This window comes from Mustela putorius, unplaced genomic scaffold, assembly GCF_011764305.1.
Source record: "Mustela putorius furo isolate JIRA1106 unplaced genomic scaffold, ASM1176430v1.1 tig00000382_pilon_pilon_pilon, whole genome shotgun sequence".
Lineage (NCBI taxonomy): Eukaryota > Metazoa > Chordata > Mammalia > Carnivora > Mustelidae > Mustela > Mustela putorius.
Window position 1 is genome coordinate 4,074,188 of NW_025421367.1, and position 19,198 is coordinate 4,093,385.

At 39.9% G+C, this 19,198-nt stretch overlaps 2 long non-coding RNA genes across 3 annotated transcripts; both read right to left on the bottom strand.

Annotated features, from left to right (window-relative positions):
• Positions 1–1,969: 1,969 nt before the first annotated feature.
• Positions 1,970–4,326, bottom strand: LOC123391864. The gene is made up of 2 exons (XR_006606560.1): positions 2,655–4,326; positions 1,970–2,531 (listed from the first exon to the last, which is right to left on the bottom strand). It is a non-coding gene; the product is annotated as an uncharacterized LOC123391864 (long non-coding RNA).
• A 9,340-nt stretch (positions 4,327–13,666) lies between these two features.
• LOC106006161 lies at positions 13,667–18,020 on the bottom strand. 2 transcript variants are annotated; one of them, XR_001180069.2, is made up of 4 exons: positions 17,769–18,020; positions 16,032–16,217; positions 15,641–15,719; positions 13,667–13,804 (listed from the first exon to the last, which is right to left on the bottom strand). It is a non-coding gene; the product is annotated as an uncharacterized LOC106006161 (long non-coding RNA). The 2 variants fall into 2 exon arrangements; XR_001180068.2 differs by having other exon boundaries at positions 16,032–18,020.
• Between the last annotated feature and the right edge of the window lie 1,178 nt (positions 18,021–19,198).

A 19,198-nucleotide genomic window follows, 5' to 3' on the forward strand; every position in this document is an offset into this window, starting at 1 on the left:
GATTTTATTTTGTGAATGCTTTCTTGGTTGAATTTGTGGGACTCCAAAGGTTCTAAATTGGCCATGTTTTTCTCAGGTTTTCCATTTCTTTTCTAGGCCATGAACTGCCCCTGGAACACTACAGCCCTCTTCTTGGTTCCTGCCCTAATTTGGGATACTTGCCTCGGCTCCTCCCCTTACCATTCATGGAAGGTTTAGTCTCAGTCCCAGTGCTGATAAGGGCAAGTGTCCTCAGGACAACTATGGCTTTTCTATTTACCATTCCTGCTTATACATTGTCCCTGGAGATTTCCCTGCTTTCCTGAAAATCTAGTTAGCATCTTAAAATGTTATTTTATCTAGTAACTAACAGTAATGGGAAAGCCCATCAGAGGGTGCTGGCTCACTTAGCAGGCACAGCATGGGACTCTTGGTGTCAAGGTCATGACAATCCCCATGCTGGGCCTAGCCCTTACTTACAAAAGAGAAAGGTGTATTTTTTTAATTAGCCTTTAGTACTTTCACAAGTGGAGTGTTGCCACTGCCGCTCTAGAGCCAAACAAAATGATGTAGCTTTGTCTTGATATTCTCTCTTACTACTACTGGACCGCTTTGTAAAATTTAATTGAGTATCTTAGGGGCGCCTGGGTGGCTCAGTGGGTTAAGCCGCTGCCTTCGGCTCAGGTCATGATCTCAGGGTCCTGGGATCGAGCCCCGTATTGGGCTCTCTGCTCAGCATGGAGCCTGCTTCCTCCTCTCTCTCTCTGCCTACTTGTGATCTCTGCCTGTCAAATAATAAAATCTTAAAAAAAAAAAAAAAATCATTGTAATTGAGTATCTTAGTAGACCTTAAACTGAGTTTTTAGTCCCAGGTATTTGTTATACCTGGAGGTTTGTGTGTGTGTTTGTGTGTTTTCTTAAGATTTGGAAAGAGTGAGAGGGAGCAACCAAGGGCAGGGGAGAAGTAGACCCCCCCACGTGGGGCTGGATGGCCCTGGGATCATGACCTGAGCCAAAGGCAGATGCTTAACCGACTGAGCCACTCAGGGCACCCCCTGAAGTTTCCCTCTTGAGTAAATTTAAAAATCAGGAATTTATAAAGGATAATTCAGGATATGTAACACATTAGTTTGGCATAGATGTGTCTATCACTTCTTGGCTCCAGTATGAGTTTTGTTATACACACCAGACCCTTAATTTGATACTATAAATCCCTTTATAAATGTGACTCCACAGTACTGGTTTTCATTAAGAAAATATTTGTGTTCTGCCTGAAGCTTTACAACTTTTTTTTTTTTTTTTTTAATGTTTCCGTTTTGGCCTCTGGCCTAAAGTAATAAATTTTTTTACCTGATTCCCCTGCCCCTGCCACATTCATCTGCAAACAATGTTCTTTTTTCCTGTCTGGAAACCAGAGCCCAGGACTGAAATGATACAGGGCGATTTGTACTATATTCGAACAGTGCTCTCATTTTTCCTTCTACTTGCTTCATTTCTCAGTACCTATTCTAATGCAGTATTAAATCAGTGTGTTTTGGATCCAGCTTTATTGGGGTATAATTTATAGAAATTCATTTACTATGTTTACAATCCATCCTTTACCAAGTTTAGAGTTGTGCCAACATTATCATAGTCCAGATTTAAACATTTTCACCAATCCCTGCCCCCGCATTTTTATGACCCTTCCTGCAATCCATCTCTACTTCTCCCCAGGCAGCCAGTGATGTGATCTGGTTTCCTTCTGTAAATTTGCCTTTTCTGGGTATAGGTGAAATCGTATTCTAGTTTTGCATCTGGCTTCTTAGTATAAATGTTTTGAGGTTCACCTCAAAAACCAATCTATACTCTAGCATTTTTATTGCTGACTAGTATATATCCTCTTCTGTATATATCACATTGTTTATCCAGTCACCAACTGGTTACCTTTTGGCTATTTCTGAACTTCTGACGGCAGCAGCATACATAACAGAAGTAATACCAATCACCAAAGTAGTAATTAGTAAAAGTTTATTGTGCATATACTGGGAGCATTCAAACCACGGAATGAGGCTCAAGGGTGTATTATCAAAGAGCTTTGTAGTGGGAAAGCATGACTGTTTATTCTTCCCAGTGATTAACAGGGAAGTGGTCAGTGGTCACCTCTTATCAACTTAGGGAAACATTTCAAGTTTTGCTTATGAATTTTAGAATCGTAAGCAAGAAATGACCCAGGTCAGGTTAATCTTGCTAAGTAAGTTCAGTGCGTATGACTAAACTGGTTTTGTGGGCCCAAGGAGTTTTTAAGGTTGTTTGTTCTCCATTTGTTTTTAATAACTGCCCCCTTTTGGTCACTTCCTTGGCAGGCTGAGAGTACTATTAACCAGTACAGTGTTGTTCTCAGTTACCACCGTTCGAGTCACGCCACAGAATCATGTGTTCAGAGTTTTCATCCAGTTGAGTTGTCAGACCGGAGCGCCGTGCAGTCCCCATCTTCACTGTACCTGTGGTTACCGCTGCGTTCATCCCGTTGTCTGGTCATGGTATGTCGGCGGCTGTGCCAGGCACTGAAATCCCTCAAGAGCAGAGAACGCATCGGAGAGGTGAATATGATGGCTGTAAGGAAAACACCACCAAGGACTAAAAGATTCCCCAGAGTGGAGATAGCCACTTGGGGGAAAAAAATGAAACCCACTTACATTCAAAGGCACAACATGATGTATTAGCATCCATGGCCTCACGATTTCTTGAAACACCCTCATATCCGTCCTGCCCTGATTCAGCTGAGCTTTCACCTAAATTAGGTCTCTGTATAATGTGAGCCAACAAGTAGTTTAACAAGATGCATTTCAGCGGCAACAAAAGATAAATAGTTCCAGCAAACTGCAGAGCTGCCAGTTGAGAAAATTTCTAGTGTTGGGTTCGGATGGAGTGGGGGCAAGCAGTGAGAGTCGGACAGGTTTTCCTGGTTTGCAGTGTGGACGTGAGTGAGACAGCTGAGCTGTGGTGAGGATTTCTCTGAAGTTTGTATCAAACTGTGCAGCTTTAAGCTTGCATGGCTCTAGGGGAAAACGGCAGTTTTAGTTTTATAGTATTTCTAAGTCAAAAGAGTGGGAGAAAACTGGATGTGTTCGTTTTGGGAGTTCTAGCCAGATACTGGAACAAACCAGAAGAATGCAGAATCTAGTCTAGTTACAGGTAGAAAATAAACCTCAAAGACAACAGCACTAGAATCTTACTGAAAGGCAATTTTTAAAAAGAGATTTTATTTATTTATACATTTGTTAGAGAGCGAGCACAAGCAGAGGGAGCAGCAGGCTCCCCTCTGAGCAAGGAACCTGACTCCAGACTCGATCCCAGGACCCTGGGCAGACACTTAACCGACTGAGCCATCCAGGTATCCAGAAAGGTAGTTTTTCTCATTGCTCCCATTATGATCAGAGATAATGACAATAGACTAATTTGTTTGCAAAGTAAATCCAGTTTCAATACAGTTGACCTAATTAGCTACCCAAGTGCAGCAAGCAAGAATAGGGACTGACTGGTTTGCTGGGACTTTTGATAAGGAATCTCAGATGGGACTTTAAAAAAGCTTGAGGCTAGGAAGCCAAGCCTAGGACTTACCCAACCATGTCATTTTACAAAGAGAACAGATTCTTACTGAACCAATTAATCTTTTTTTTTTTTTTTTTTTTTTTTTGAGAGGGAGGGAGAGCATGTGTGCACGCATGCGAGTGGGGTTTGCAGGGGAGGGCAGAGAGAATCTTAGGCAGCCTCTATGCCCAATGCGGAGATCATGAACTAAGCCAAAAACAAGAGTCAGACACTCAACTGACAGCCACCCAGGCTACCCTGAACTAATTAAATCATTTTCAAAATCTGGAGAGATCAGGTGGAGAGAAAGTAATAAAGGCTTCGGCCTTTGTTGCAAACATACGCTTTGCCAAACTGCTGTAAGTTACAGAGAGCTTAAGAGAGGAGAAAAAGGGGTCCTTTGAAAAAGCATTAAAGAACCAGCAGTGTTTTAAATGAAATCATAAAAATTCTAGTCATCTTCATAAGTTCACTTAGTCGTACGTAATTGTTTTTGTTCCATCTTGCGTTAGCGGCTTTATGAATCAATTTTCCATTAGAGCTTTAGAAATTCTTACCCAGTGTAGTGTTATGGAAGTTCCCAGAAGCCTGCATCTTTGAATAATTGTCAAGCTCTTTTCCATGAATTTCTTTTAAAATGAAGCATTTTTGCAGGAACATTTCTGCAAAATCATCAGAGTAAACAACTACTGTATATAATTGGCAAAAGACTTAAAAATCTGGTGACAACGGGGCGCCTGGGTGGCTCAGGTCATGATCTCAGGGTCCGGGGATCAAGCCCCGCATCAGGCTCTCTGCTCAGCGGGGAGCCTGCTTCCTCCTCTCTCTGCCTGCCTCTCTGCCTACTTGTGATCTCTGTCTGTCAAAGTAAATAGATAAATAAAATCTTAAAAAAAAAAATATCTGGTGACAATTCCTATATATACACTCCCAAAATGATGCAACTGACAAGTAAATTTGGTTATTTTTTATGATCTACAATATTTTAAGATCCTACTTGAAACTAAGAGAACACTGTACCAGGACATGAAATTCTTGAAAATTTTATAATTTCTTAATTATTTTAATGACCTCTATATCCCAGAAATAGGCTCTAAGAAGGTTAAAGCAATTATAAATTATTTGACATTTCCCATGCAATTTAATGTATCAAATAAGACTAAATAAATTAGTACTTCTCTTTTTCATTCAGAATTTGATTTGGGGAAGTTTGTCAAAAATGTCAAAAGACTTAAAACATTTGATCCAATATGATCATTGGCCACTGTGACAAAATACTTTGTTATCCATTCAATCAAAGTGACTGATGATTTCAAAGGCAAATACAGAAAAAGTTTCAAAGTTGTAAAAAACCTTAGCTTCTTTAATAGAGAAGACTCAAAGGTGTAAAGCACAGGAAATATTTTCTAAGACACAGCTTTGCTTCCTAAGCAAATTACATTAAATTAAAAATTTTTTTTGTTGACAATTTCATACTAAAAGCAGACCAATAATCAAAGAAAAAAACTTGATTCTTTTAACAGAGAGGAAATGAAATTTTAATTTTGCATCAGTACACTTTTGATCTTAAATATCTTTTTAAAACTTAATGCAGGGGCCCCTGGGTGGCTCAGTGGGTTAAGCCTCTACCTTAGGCTCAGGTCATGATCTCACCTTCCTGGGATTGAGCCCCGCATCAGGCTCTCTGGTCAGCGAGGAGCCTGCTTCCCCCTCTCTACCTACTTGTGATCTCTGTCAAATAAATAAAAATTTTAAAAACCTTAAGTCCATTTTAATTTTGGCTTGATCACACATGAGATTCCTTTCTCAAGATTCCCTTTTCACAAACCCTCTGTAACTTTCTATATCCAATTAGGTTTTGTCATTTTTCCTTTCTTCTTCTGGAACAATCATTTTACTTTAGGACAAAATCATTTTTTTTCCTAAAAAGGCAAAAACCCAAAGTCCTTCATACCTTTCCTTATGCAAAAAACATTCTTTTTCCTTACTTTTTTTTTTTTTTTTTTAAAGTAGGCTCCATGCCCAGCATGAACCCAACATAGAGGCTTGAACTCATGACCGAGATCAAGACCCGAGTTGCGATCAGGAATTGGAAGTTCAAGTGACTGCTACCCAGGTGTCCCTCCATACCTACTTTTCATCTCCAGTTCGTTGTTTATGTTTTTTTTTTTCCCCTAAAGATTATATTTATTTAACAGATCACAAGTGGGCAGAGAGAGAGGAGGAAGCAGGCTCCCCACTGAGCAAGGTGCCCAATGCGGGGCTCGATCCCAGGACCTTGGGATCATGACCTGAGCCTAAGGCAGAGGCTTAACCCACTGAGCCACCCAGGTGCCCCTACAGTTCGTTTTTTTAGCCCTATTATTTCTAATAGTTTTAATTACATATATTAGAATTCCTAGCTCTTTTCACTAGGAATTAAGGATCCTAAGGAAAAAAATTGTGGGTTGACAAATTTATAAATACATCTCATAGTTTCTAGAAGTATATTCTTCCTCAGATTTTTTTTGGTGTGGCATCAACCATGTTTACTAATGAACCCAAATATCTTTTATCTCCCTGTAGAAAATTAAAAAGCCCAAAGTAGGTACACATTAAGTGCTAAATGTAAGTTTAGAAATGATCTAGACATTCAATGAATATCCATCATTCAGTTAAAATTAGTATAAATGTCAAGTTACTGGTTTAAACACTTATGTTTGGATTAGGCATCGAACTACCAACCATCTTGTTTTTCTTTTTGGCAAATTTTGAAGACATACCTGCTTTTATTAAACCAGCAAACTTAAACAAGTTTTCATTTATCTAAGATTATCTCAGATCATATGACCTTGAAAAACATCTGGGTTAGTACTTTTATACTTCTGAGAGTATACTTGGTAAAACACTTAATTTTCTTTAAAGCGAATTAAATAGAACTTTTTGCAATTTAATTTGGTAATACCATCTGGAAGAAGAAAAAAAAAATCACACCTGTAATAAACAAAGGCATACACAAACATACAGACCCACAAAGATCTTAAAGCTTTTGTTGTGAAAATTTTACCCACATCTCAGGTACAAAAGTCAAAAGAATTGTTGGATCCAAACTGGGTTTTGGTTTGTTTGTTTGTTTTTTGGGAGAGCACGCACGCCTGGGAGAGAGAGTGGAGGGGGTAGGAGCAGAGGGAGAGAATCTTAAGCAGGCTGCAAAACCAGGACAGAGCCCGACGAGGGGCTTGATCTCACGACCCCAAGATCATAATGAAGGAGCAGGAGGCTGGCTGAGGACAAAGCAAGAGCTGGCGCCTCGCACCCCCCCTTCACCCGCTCCCCTCCATATGTGTGGCGTTCCTCAGGCACCCCTGACTGCCATAAAATGATAAGTGGTTAACTTGCTGAGATCACAATCCTGCAAGACAGGAGTCTCCCTTGGTTTGCAAATGTCCTTGAGATTTACAAACAAAAAAGTTACCTTATCAATAGCCCAATTTCCAGGGACACAGAACTCAGTTCCTCAAGCCCTAATGTCACCCTCCCCTCCATAAAAAACCGAAGGAGGCGGAGGTAGAAGGAAAAGTAAATAAAGTTAAATTTCTTCTAAACCTAAATCTCATTAACAAGGATGCTTGATAGCAGGAATGTAACATTCCACCAGGAGACTCCCAATTGTCTTTACTTGATAGTAACCAGGCCTTCAATATCCTGATAGTGCTTTTCTCGCATGTGTGGGCTAACCGGCCAGTTCTGCTTCTGTAAGATTGCTTTGTCTGCTTTCGCACGCGGGTCCCCTGACCCAATCCACTGACGCCAAGTATGCCTGTTCAAACTGTCAATCAATCAGCTCAGCCCCACCCGAAACTTGTTTGTACCTGTCTATAAAAATCCTGCACCGACCCAGCTCCAGACCTCTCGGCGTTATCGGCAACGAGCGGCGCAGAGGTCCAGGTGCCAACCTGCAATAAACGACCCTTGCTGATTGGGTTTGACTCACGTCTCTGGTGGTCTTTTAAGGTGGGGGTAATACTCTATTGGCATTTCAATAACCTGAGAAGAAATCACGAGTGGGACTCTGTTGCCAGGACATGGCAAAAATTCAGAAATAACAGAAGTAAAACCAACCCATCGCCAAAGCAGTAATTAGTAAAAGTATATTGTACACAGCAGGAGCACTCAAACCAAACATGGAATGAGGCTCAGAGGAATATTTGTTCTCAAGCAGCTTATACAGTGAGAAAGCAGCAGCTGTTTATTCTTCAGCGTTTGGTTGTAGTAGAATTTTCTTAAATGGCGGGAACTGGTCAGTGTGTTTCCTCCTACCACCTTTGGAACTGTTCAGGTTTTGGTTATGATTTTCGGAGGCATAAGCAAGAAATGACCCAGGTCAAGCTAGTCTTGCAAAATAAGCTAAATGAAGTTTTGTTTGTGTGACTAAATTGGTTTTGTCTGTTCAGAGAATTTTCAAGGCTGGTCTCTATTTGTTTTTAAACACTGCCATGAATGTTGATGAGTGTGTCTCTACATGTTTTCATTTATCTTCACATGTTCATACAACTGGAACTGTTGGCTTATACAGTAACAATTTTTAAGAAGCTGCCAAACTTATCCACAGTGGCTGTATTATATCCTATTCCCATCCGCACAGTATGAGGTTGCTGGTTGCTTTTCATCCTCTCCTACACAGCATACGGTCTTCTTTGCTTACAGCCATTCTACTGGGTGTGAAAAGGGACCTTTTGTGGTTAAATCCATGTATTTTTTCCTAAGGGAATTGTCTGCTCTCTAGTGGTGCATTCTTCATATTGCACTTGGAATAAGGGCACTAATGAGAAGCTTAAAGCTAAAACTTGTTAAAATTTACATTCATTTCATATTGCATAACACACTGAGTGCAATTTGAGGCCCAGGTTCAAAATCTTTTCCTCATTACCACTAATAGTAATCCTCAGGAGCTGGCTGTTGGCTTTGGTTTTGACTTAATCCCCAGGGGTACATTATGGTCAAAACTCTACATTTTTGGGCTTCAGATCAACCCACATTATGCACACAGATCTTCTGGTGTATGGGTTTACACCTGTGAGTGGCTAATTCCTATGAATCAGGGGAGGAAGAGGACAGAGACAGTTTTGTTGACTCAAACCTACCATATCCTTTTAAGTCAGAGCCAGAGAAGTAAATAATTCTTACTAGGGAATGAATGTAAATTCTTTTTAATGAATTGCACACAAATGGAATGTCTAGTGGCTCCTTGGTATTTTCAGGTAACACTCTGTAAATATGCCTGTGGACAGCTGTAAAGTTTTAGGAGAATGGGTCTCAGCTGACCCCAGGCTGCCAGGTTCTGCTGAAAATAGAGAGCACTATGCACATTAAAAACAGCAAAGAAATTGAGCCAAGGAAGGAACCTGGCCAGGGATTTACTTTCTTACAGGAATGTATATTTGGTAAGTAATCAAAGATGTGGCTTCAGGAAATGAGGGAAGTAGAACCAAACATTTAATGCCTTAATGTTAAGAACCTACAACTTGTGCTTTAATAGAACAGGATATCACACTTTTTTTAAAAACAGAATGTCCATATGGGAAATTTCCCTAACTTCCTGTGTTTTAGGTATATGCATTATGCTAACAAAGCATTTGACTATCCTTCCACAGCCATTCAACAACTATGGATATTCATTTTGTGTGTGTATATACATATAAATACATATGCAAATGCATGAACACAGAATAGTAGAGAATATAATGGATGGCCTCCCTGTGGTTGATTTCCTGCTCCAGTCACATGGAGGCAAGAGGAAATAGAGAGGCCAAGCCAGCCGTGTGACATTTTTGTACACAGTAATTCTAATGTTCCGAATCGAGGTACTAGCAGGGTATAATGTTTAGAATAGGAGAAGGTCTATTCCCCTTCAGGTTAAGCACTGGATAGAAGGGAAAATTAAAATACTCTGGAATTAAAATAATTTTAAACATGTATTAGAACTTTAAAGATGTTGCTATAATGAATACTGCCATATATAAAGAACATGTAGAAACTTTGATTCACCCAGTATTGCTGCCATCATGACCAAAACAAAATAAGGAGATACTGGAATTATTAAACAGGGACATATTTTTTTCTTCTGCCTTTTGAAAATTGGGTGTTTTAGAGGCAAGTCCGGTGAACAGTATTGTTTAACTCTTCCCAGAAAAACGACCGTAAAATAAGATGTATGCTTGCCCACCTAGTCCCGCAAACAACTCCAAAGTGTTCGCGCCTGTTTGGAACAGCATCACACAATGCACATGTGCAACCGTCCCCCACCCCAAGATGATGATTTTGAAGGGCAGTGGCCGTTTAAGAAGTTCTGTGTATCCCTAAATTTTAACCCATCACACTTAACAAATATATTACTAACATTACTCACTTCATAGACTTTAGGATAGCCTTTCTTTTTAGTCACACGTGAGGAAATACAGCACCAGACATTCGGGTGACTTGCACAAGGTAGAGGATGATGGAATACTGTTTTTGGCTTCTGGTTATTTTTCCTTGACACTGTATTGTGAAAGTGAGATGTATCCTGCTGAGCCAAGGCATTCAGCCTTCAAAGTCATCAGTGTCTGAGCTAAAGTTTTATTTGATCCTATATTCTCCAACCTGGAGGGCCCTGGGTGGCTGGGTAAGGGGGTGGGTGGGAACCCATGCTGTTGCCTGTTTCAGTTATTTCATATTTGCTGGGATTTTAATTTTTAAAGCTTACTTTGCACTGCTCATGACTTTAGACTTTTGTTTTATGCTAGTGTTTTTAAAGGTTTATCACTAATTTCTTTTTTATTGTATTAAATAATGCATGTCCTCATAAAAAGAAAAAAAAAACCTGTCAATTTCAGCATGCACTAGAGGTGTACTTATTAGTTCTAGTAAATGGAGAAAATCTGTAAGGCATACGCAAAGCAACATCAGACTCGGAAAATCCCTCGCTGTGCTGTGTCACCGTCTAATGACTGCAGAGTCTCAGGACTTCCTTCTCAAGTTCTATTTTATAGACCTAATTCCTACCCACAATCCGATTTTATGAATTGTTAAAACAGAGTTAGGACACTCGTTGTAGATGACATTACATTCTCTCCTTCCCACTTGCATGTGTATGTGTTCTCTCTTAAATAAAATCTTAAAAAAATAACCCAAAACACAGAAACAACTTTAAAAAAAAAAAAAAAAAGCCACATTTCCTCTAGCTCATTCCCACAAGCAAAATCCTTCATCATAAAAGTCAGACAAATCTGTATCATAATCTGGGTCTCACATTTTACTAGCTGCTTGACCATAACTCACTTTTAGTTTATCACCTGTAAACCATAATAATGACTAATTTGAAAGGTGGTTTTAAAAATATAGACTATGGAAAATATACAGCACAAGTAGTTTTTAACCGATGATCCTTTCCCCTTCCCCAGGTTTCCATTTTCTAGGTCTATTGTGCCATAGGGATGGGGATGTATCATGGATATAGTAAATGAAAGGAAAAGAGGCTGAGCAGCTTCATTTTGCTCCAGGGAATTTGGGACAAATACACAGCACACAAGAGGAGTGCTGTCCTCTGCTTAATAGATAAACTGGCTTATGCCATGCTGTGAAGCTTAAAATAACTCAGTCTGAACAGTGTAGCCATAGGGTATTGGTTTTACGAAAGCATCTTTATTAGGACTGGCTGGAGGTAAGGACAACGGCCATCTGAAGTTACCTGTCACGTGCCCATCTGGCAGCTGGGCACCCGGCCTCATGCTCCGTGTTAACACATTCTGAAGCATGTCACTCGACACAAAGCTCAGGCTACTGAATGGACCAAAGTAAACTTCACAGGGATAAGAGATCAGTCTTCCCCGGTTCTTTTACCTTTATTAAAATAAGCAAGTATCAGGTTAATAGGATTGCAGTCAAGTGAGGCGTGGGACTGACCTGTGATTAATTTTAGACTTGATCTCTGCAGGCCATAAAGAAACCTACTGTGACATTCATTCTGCACATCCAGTGGGCTGCAAAACTGCCAATATTTCAGAGTTTTCAATTTATCCAGGATAAATGTCATTTGTTTGGACAAGTAATATGTTCTGAAGATTAATGAACCTTCAAATTCTGTATGTCCATGTTGTGCATACAGTCTCACTTAGGGATCGATCATCACCTCCAACAGGATTGGAAAAAAAAGAAATGGGAATTTTAAGCAGCTCATGGATGAGGTTTGGAGCATGAAGAGTCAATACAGTGGGTTAGAGGCAATCAGTAACCTAGTCCAGGGCTCCTTATTTACAAATTAGAAGAAAGATAACCAAATAGAAAATGAGCTAAGCACAGGAACAGGCATTCCACAGAACTGGAAACAAATGGCCAATGCATTTGTGCCAAAATGGTCAATTTCAGTTGTCAGAGGAGTGCAAATTGTATAAGGTTTTTCAAATTGTATCCAAAGCTGGCAAAGATGTATGCCCAAGCTGATAAAGGCCTTATGTAAAAATCCCACAGCCAACATCATACTCAATGGTGGAAAACTGAGAGCCCTTCCCCTAAGGTCAGAGCAAGATAAGGATGTCCACTCTCACCACTTTTACTCAGCATAGTACTGGGAGTCTGCTATAGCACTCGATAACAAAAAGAAATAAAAGGCATCCTGATTTGGTAAGGAAGAAGTAAAACTCACTGCTCACTGTTTGCAGATGACAGGATACTACAAGGAGAAAACCCTGGAGACTCTACCAGGAAACTACTAGAACCGATGAATGAATTCAGTAAGGTAGCAGGATACCAAATCAATGCACAATGCAATCTGCTGCATTCTTACGCACTAATAATGAAGCAGCAGAAAGAAATTAAGAAAACAATCCCATTTATAATTGCATCAAAAAGAATAAAATACCTAAGAATAAACTTAAGAAGGTGAAAGATCTATCTATACTCCAAAAACTGATTTAATAAAAAAAAAAACCTCTCAAACACTGATGACTGAAATTAAAGATGACACAGAGATGGAAAGACATTCCATGCTCATAGGCTGGAAGAATAAATGCTGTTAAAATGTCTACATTACTCAAAGCAAGCTACAGATTTAATGTAATCCCTATCAAAACATTTTTCACAGAACTAGAACAAACAATCCTAAAATTTGTATGGAACCACAAGACCCCAGATAGCCAAAGCAACTGGAAAAAGAGAAAGAAAACTGAAGGTATCACAATTCTGGATTTCAAGTTGTATTACAAAGGGGTGGTAAATAAAACAGCATGGTACTAACATAAGGACTGACAGATCAATGGAACAGAAAAAAACCCAGATATGAACCCACAATTATGTAGTCAATTAATCTTCACCAATAAAGAATATCCATCAATAAATATATATACAGGGCACCTGGGTGGCTCAGTTGGTTAAATTTAAGCCACTGCCTTTGGCTCAGGTCACGATCCCAGAGTCCCAGGATCAAGGCCCGCATCAGGCTCCCAGCTCCGTGAGGAATCTACTTCTCCCTGACCTTCTCCCCTCTCATGCTCTCTCTTACTCATACTCTCTCTCTCTCAAATAAACAAATAAATAAATAAAATCTTTTTTAAAAAATGAACATACAATGGAAAAAAGTCTCTTCAACAAATGATGTTGGTAAAACTAGACAGCTACATGCAAAGGAATGAAACCAGACTGCTTCCTTTCATCATACATAGAAACAAACTTAAAATGGATTAAAGACCTAAATGTGAGACCTGAAATCACAAAAAATTTTTGGAGAGCACAGGCAGTAATTTCTCTGTCGCTGGTCATAGCAACGTTTTTCTAGCTATGTTCCATAAACTATCGAGACTATGTCAAAATGAAAAGCTTCTGCACAACAAATCAAAAAAAGTAAAATGCAACCTACTGAATGGGAGAAGATATTTGCAAATAACTTATCCAATCAAGGGTTAGTATCCAAAATATATTAAAAACTTACATAACTCAACATCTAAAAAAAACAAATAATCCAGAAGACATGAACAGATTGAACAGATATTTCTCCAAAGACGACAAACACACGAAAAGATGCTCACCACCACTCACCATCAGGAAATGCAAATCAAAACCACCGTGAGGGGGACGCCTGGGTGGCTCAGTTAAGCATCTTCCTTCAGCTCAGGTCATGATCCCACGGTCCTGGGATCTAGTCCCACATTGGGCTCCTTGCTCAGAAAGGAGCCTGCTTCTCCCCCTGCTTGTCACTCCCCGTGCTGGAGCACTTGTACTCTTCCTCTCTGGCAAATAAAATCTTAAGGGAAAAAAAACAAAACAAAACAAAAAAAAAAAGAAAAACCCTAAATAAACCCCCATGAGGTATTGCTTCATACCTCTCAGAATGTCTAAAATCAAAAACACAAGAAACAACAAGTGTTGGTGAGGATATAGAGAGAAAGGAATCCTCCTGCACTGTTGGTGAAAATGAAGCTGGTGTAGCCGCTGCGGGAAACATGCAGCGTTCTCAAAAAATTAAAAAAAGGACTGAAATTGAAACTCTGCTTTGACTTACATGGAGGTTAAGTGGGTGAGAAGATGGGATAGGAGAAAGGAATCCACCTGCACTGTTGGTGAAAAGGGGGGGGATTAGACTGGTGTGTGCCGGTGAGTGTTGTGAAGTGTGTAAACCTGGTGATTCACAGACCTGTACCCCTGGGGATAAAAATATATGTTTATAAAAAATAAAAATTAAAAAAAAAAAAAATAGAGGACTGCCCTATGATCCAGCAATTGCGCTATGGGGTATTTTACCCCCAAAATACAAAAACACTAATTCAAAGGGATACATGCACTCCTATGTTTACTGCATCATTACTTACCATAGCCAAACTATGGAAGCATTCCAAGTGTCCACTGATAGATGAACAGATAAAGAAGATGTGTTATATACAACAGGAGAATATTATGCAGCCATTGAAAAGAATGAAATCTTGCTATTTGCAACATGGATAGACTAGAGAGTATAATGCTAAACGAAATGTCCATCAGAGAAAGACAAATGCCGCAAGATCTTACTCATAGGTGGAATTTAAGAAACAAATGAGTGGGGGAAAAAAGACAAACCAAGAAACAGACTCTTAACTATAGAGAACAAGCTAATGTTAACCAGAGGGGAAGTTGGGGGGGTGGGGGGGGTAGAAAGATTAAAGAGTAAATTTATCATGATGAATGAATGAATGAATGAATGAATAAGGGGGGGTGGAGAATACACGCCCATCCACAGTTGGTATGAGAGCTTTTTGGGAGAAGTGGTTTGGTTAACATAAAAAAATTTAAATTTAACTTATCTTTTGATGCAGATATCCCCCTTACAAAAATTTATCCTATAAAAATACTTAAAAGAATGCAAAATGATGTGTGTATCAAGATTCCTCAAAAAAAAAACCCCCAAAACCTCAGTAGAGCACTGTAACCGACTAATGGGGTTGGGGGTGCCTGGGGGAGGCATGGATGCATAATACAAGAATGTTTACAGAAACGGTGATATATCCTTACTGCATGATATTTTGTAGCCAAAATAGGATTACCATAAAAAGACTAAAGAAACTGAAAAGAATGAGAATATAGTATATTCCACATTTATGTTTATAAACAAGGTATAAGTGCATAATAAAAGTTCTAGAATGAAATGCACCAAATTTTATGGCTTTTAACTCTAGAAGGAAAGGGATAAAGTATGTCTGCCCTTGCAATTTTTGCTCTGTATGCTTTTTATGTCATTTGATATTTTTTTAATAGCCTACTTGTAAATCAGTTGAAAACAGGACTTTTTTTAAAAACCCCAAAATGAGGGGCGCCTGGGTGGCTCAGTGGGTTAAGCCGCTGCCTTCAGCTCAGGTCATGATCTCAGGGTCCTGGGATCGAGTCCCACATCGGGCTCTCTGCTCAGCAGGGGACCTGCTTCCCTTCCTCTCTCTCTGCCTGCCTCTCTGCCTACTTGTGATTTCTCTCTGTCAAATAAATAAATAAAATCTTTAAAAAAATAAAAGAATTAAAAAATTAAAAAAAATTAAAACCCCAAAATGATTTACATGTATATGTAGGCTTGGGAAGCTCTGCAAAGCCACTCTAGCCTGTCACTTACTCCCACCTTAATTAAGATGCTTGGCAAATCCTCAGTTGCAATCCTGGGTGCTGAGTCCTGCCCGCAAGAAGAGTTTCTTCAAAGACTGCAGGACAAAGATGGAAAAGCAGGGAGGTCAATAGTGAAACTTGAAGACATACTTCTAAAGCCCATACTGTTGAGTACAACTCGTTTTTCACATCCAAGAGTGTACATAACTGTAGAAAAATGTGTGTGTGTGTGTGTGTGTGTGTGCACCTGTCTGTGTGTGCTGTTGTTTAGATGATAATTTACAGGAATATTTAGCAGTAGAGAGCTACAAACCCATCATTGTTTCTGCCGCCTACCCATGAAGTAAGGTAAATGAGAAGTTAGGACTGGGCCCCAGTAATAGAGAAGGGTGATTTACAGCACTTACCCAGGACAGGAACACGGTCTTTTGAGGCTAAAATAGAATTGTCTGTTTAGAAAGTGCTCCAGGTCTGCCCTCCAGTCTGTTGGAAGGGCACAGGTCTTTATTATCTGAGCCTTGATGTCGCACTACAGTCTTGCCTTCAGCGGAGTGTGGTCTACGGGAAACCACAGACACTGACAGAGTCCTGTTCTAAGACAAAACAGACGAGACAGGGACATTTATCTGAGCACAGCCGAAGTACCAGCATAAACCTCTGGTCATACTACAGTAAAGACCCATTGCGCTTCAGTCGTTTAGAATGGCTTGGAAGATTCTCAACAGCTAGATGTCCTAAGTAGAAGTAGCTGGGGTTGTGACAACTGTCATGTCCAACAACCCTGGCAAACAGTGAACAAACATCTATTTCCATAATCGAGGCTCCCAAAGTGCAGAAATGCTTGCCAATACAAAACCTGAGAAGGACACAAAGAGCAAGGACAGCTCACCTCAGAGTTGGCGCCAGTAATATCCCAAATACAGAAATCAGAAAGGAAAAAGAGGAACAGCTTGAAAGGGATCATCTATTCTTTTCTGCTGCTCAGCTTCCTCTCTCTTCCTTGAGAACCCTTCCTAATGGTGAACTCACTACATGATTGAGGTGAAAACGTTCTCCCCATCTACCGAGCTGGGCACTTGAACTGGGTGTTAGGGTACTGGTCATATAACCCACACCTGCAAATGGCAGCTTGGTATGGGACGGGAAAAAATAGTACCATAGGGACAAAATTTAAGAAGACACTGTTTCCCACCTAAAGAATTAGGTGGGGATTCCCGCCCCTCCCTGTGCCTTGCATTCTTCAAATATGATACCCAGGCTTGGTCAATGAACAGGTTATCAGTGCATGCTAAAATCACGAAGTGTCTGTCAGAGGTGTGGGACCAGGGAAAAGCCCGTATTCACAACAGCGTTTCAATGATTGTATCCTAACCAAACATCCAAAGTTAGCCTCACTAACAATTTTAGGTGCCTCCTGATAGGACACAATGTGAAGTACACCACATCTCCCGTGGGGTCCTGCCAAATATAATCCAGCCTCTAAGACCTAACCCAGTTCGCGGGAAATACAGGATTTGGACGAATGAATTAAAGGATGCTTCGGGAAATACACAAATCCAAGATGTAGGACATCATATTTTTTATATAATGACTAATTGTTACACACAAAACTTGACTGAATCCTGATTTCAAAAAGAAGCTCCAAGACCTCTCAGGGACAATTACAGGAATTTTAACACGAACTGAGTATTAGATGTCTGTTGAAAACTTTTCTTAGATGGTACCAGATGAAATGCGTGAACTTTTTTGGACCGAAACCTAATTCAACATACATATATACATGGCACACATTTACCTAAGGACAACATGGTAAAATTTCAATTGCTGAATCTGTCCAAGTAGTTTGATTCAGGGATGGCTGTGGAAACATTCTTTACCATAGCACCTAATTAGAAATCATCTCCGTGTCTAACAAGGAGGTTGGTTAAATAAACTGGTACAACCAGCGAAGGACAGTAACTACCAACATCTACCAACAGACAAGATAGGACATGGGACTTTTTTATGTGAAAAAGATGAAAACCAAAGATTTTATGACCCGTCTGTCAAAGCCTAGTTCCAATGAGATATCTGCCCTTTAGCTTCTCTTAATGAGAACTAAAGACTCCCCTTTTCCCCACACATGCTTGCCTTTATGTGCTTACCAGTTCCTGCTGCTTGTCGACTCTACCACAAGCTTGCTGAGTGAGGATGGGGGTCTGTTCAGCAGGACCAATGCAAGTAGAGGTCACCTAATCTACAGAACAAAAAATGAAGAAGGAAGAGGAGGGTAGTGGGGTCTTTCTCAGTGTACAGGTAGAGGCTACAGGGTAGCTATGGGGATACTGTGGTGCAATAAGGGAAAGAAGTAAATTTTATTTTTTTTCAAGATTTTATTTATTTATTTGACAGACAGAGATCACAAGTAGACAGAGAGGCAGGCGGAGAGAGAGGAGGAAGCAGGCTCCCTGCTGAGCAGAGAGCCTAATGTGGGACTTGATCCCCGGACCCTGTGATCATGACCTGAGCCGAAGGCAGCGGCTTAACCCACTGAGCCACCCAGGCACCCGGGAAAGAAGTAAATTAAAGGAGCCACGAGTTTGTGAATGTTCATGCCAGGTACTATGCTAAGCTCTCCAGAACCATCTAGCCCAATCCTTACCACCTTACTACTAGTTAGACACCAAATCAACAAAGTTGATAAAGGAGAAAACCCCTGAGAGGTTAAGTGACTTGCCCAAGGCCACACAGCAAACTCAAGAACCAGGATTCAAATTCAGCAAGTCAGATTTCAGCACCTCAGTTTTTCCTGATTTACTAAAATCACTGAGGAAGAACATGAGTTCTTTCAGAGTAGCAAAGGAGGAGAGACCAGATGGCCTTTCAAAGCCTTTCAGTACCAACAAATCTGTCCACCCAACAAACATTGAAAACAGGCAAATTATGGTCACCGGTGCACCTGGTACTTAATGTCAGAAAGAGGAGATACCACACTGGTGAGAGGTTAATCTGTGTGATAGAAGTTCCTAAAAATAAAAAGAAGAGAAGGATGAGCTTCCCTCTGCCCACATGTCTTTTCCCATTTCAACAAAATAAATAATAAATGAGGGTGTGTTATTCCACCATGTCAGAATCTTCTTGGCTGTAAGTGGTAATTATATATAGCAATTTTAGGAATTACTTTATTCAGGCAAAATGAAAGCATGGATTCAACCCCAATGATTTCTCTAAATTTTTATTAATTTTTTTTTTTTTTTTTACAGCTCGATCCTCTTGTGAAAAGGAAAGAATTTGAAGATTAACAAGTCAATTACTTTTTTTTTAAACAGCAATTAATCCTCATTACAGAGAACAACAAACAAAAGATCTGTGGCACATTATCTTTGGAAAGATCTTTTGCAAATTTTTCTTCTAAAAAAAGAAAACTATAATTTTCACAGATCACATATGTCTCTTTCAAAGGACTATACAAGGCGGCTAAATTTTATTCACAAAAGCCCCAAGTCGCAGTTCCATTGCTGAAGTAGATAAAATACATGGAGTCCCCGTCACTTGGGTTGCACATCTTCCCATTGAGAGCATCACGGCTTCCCTA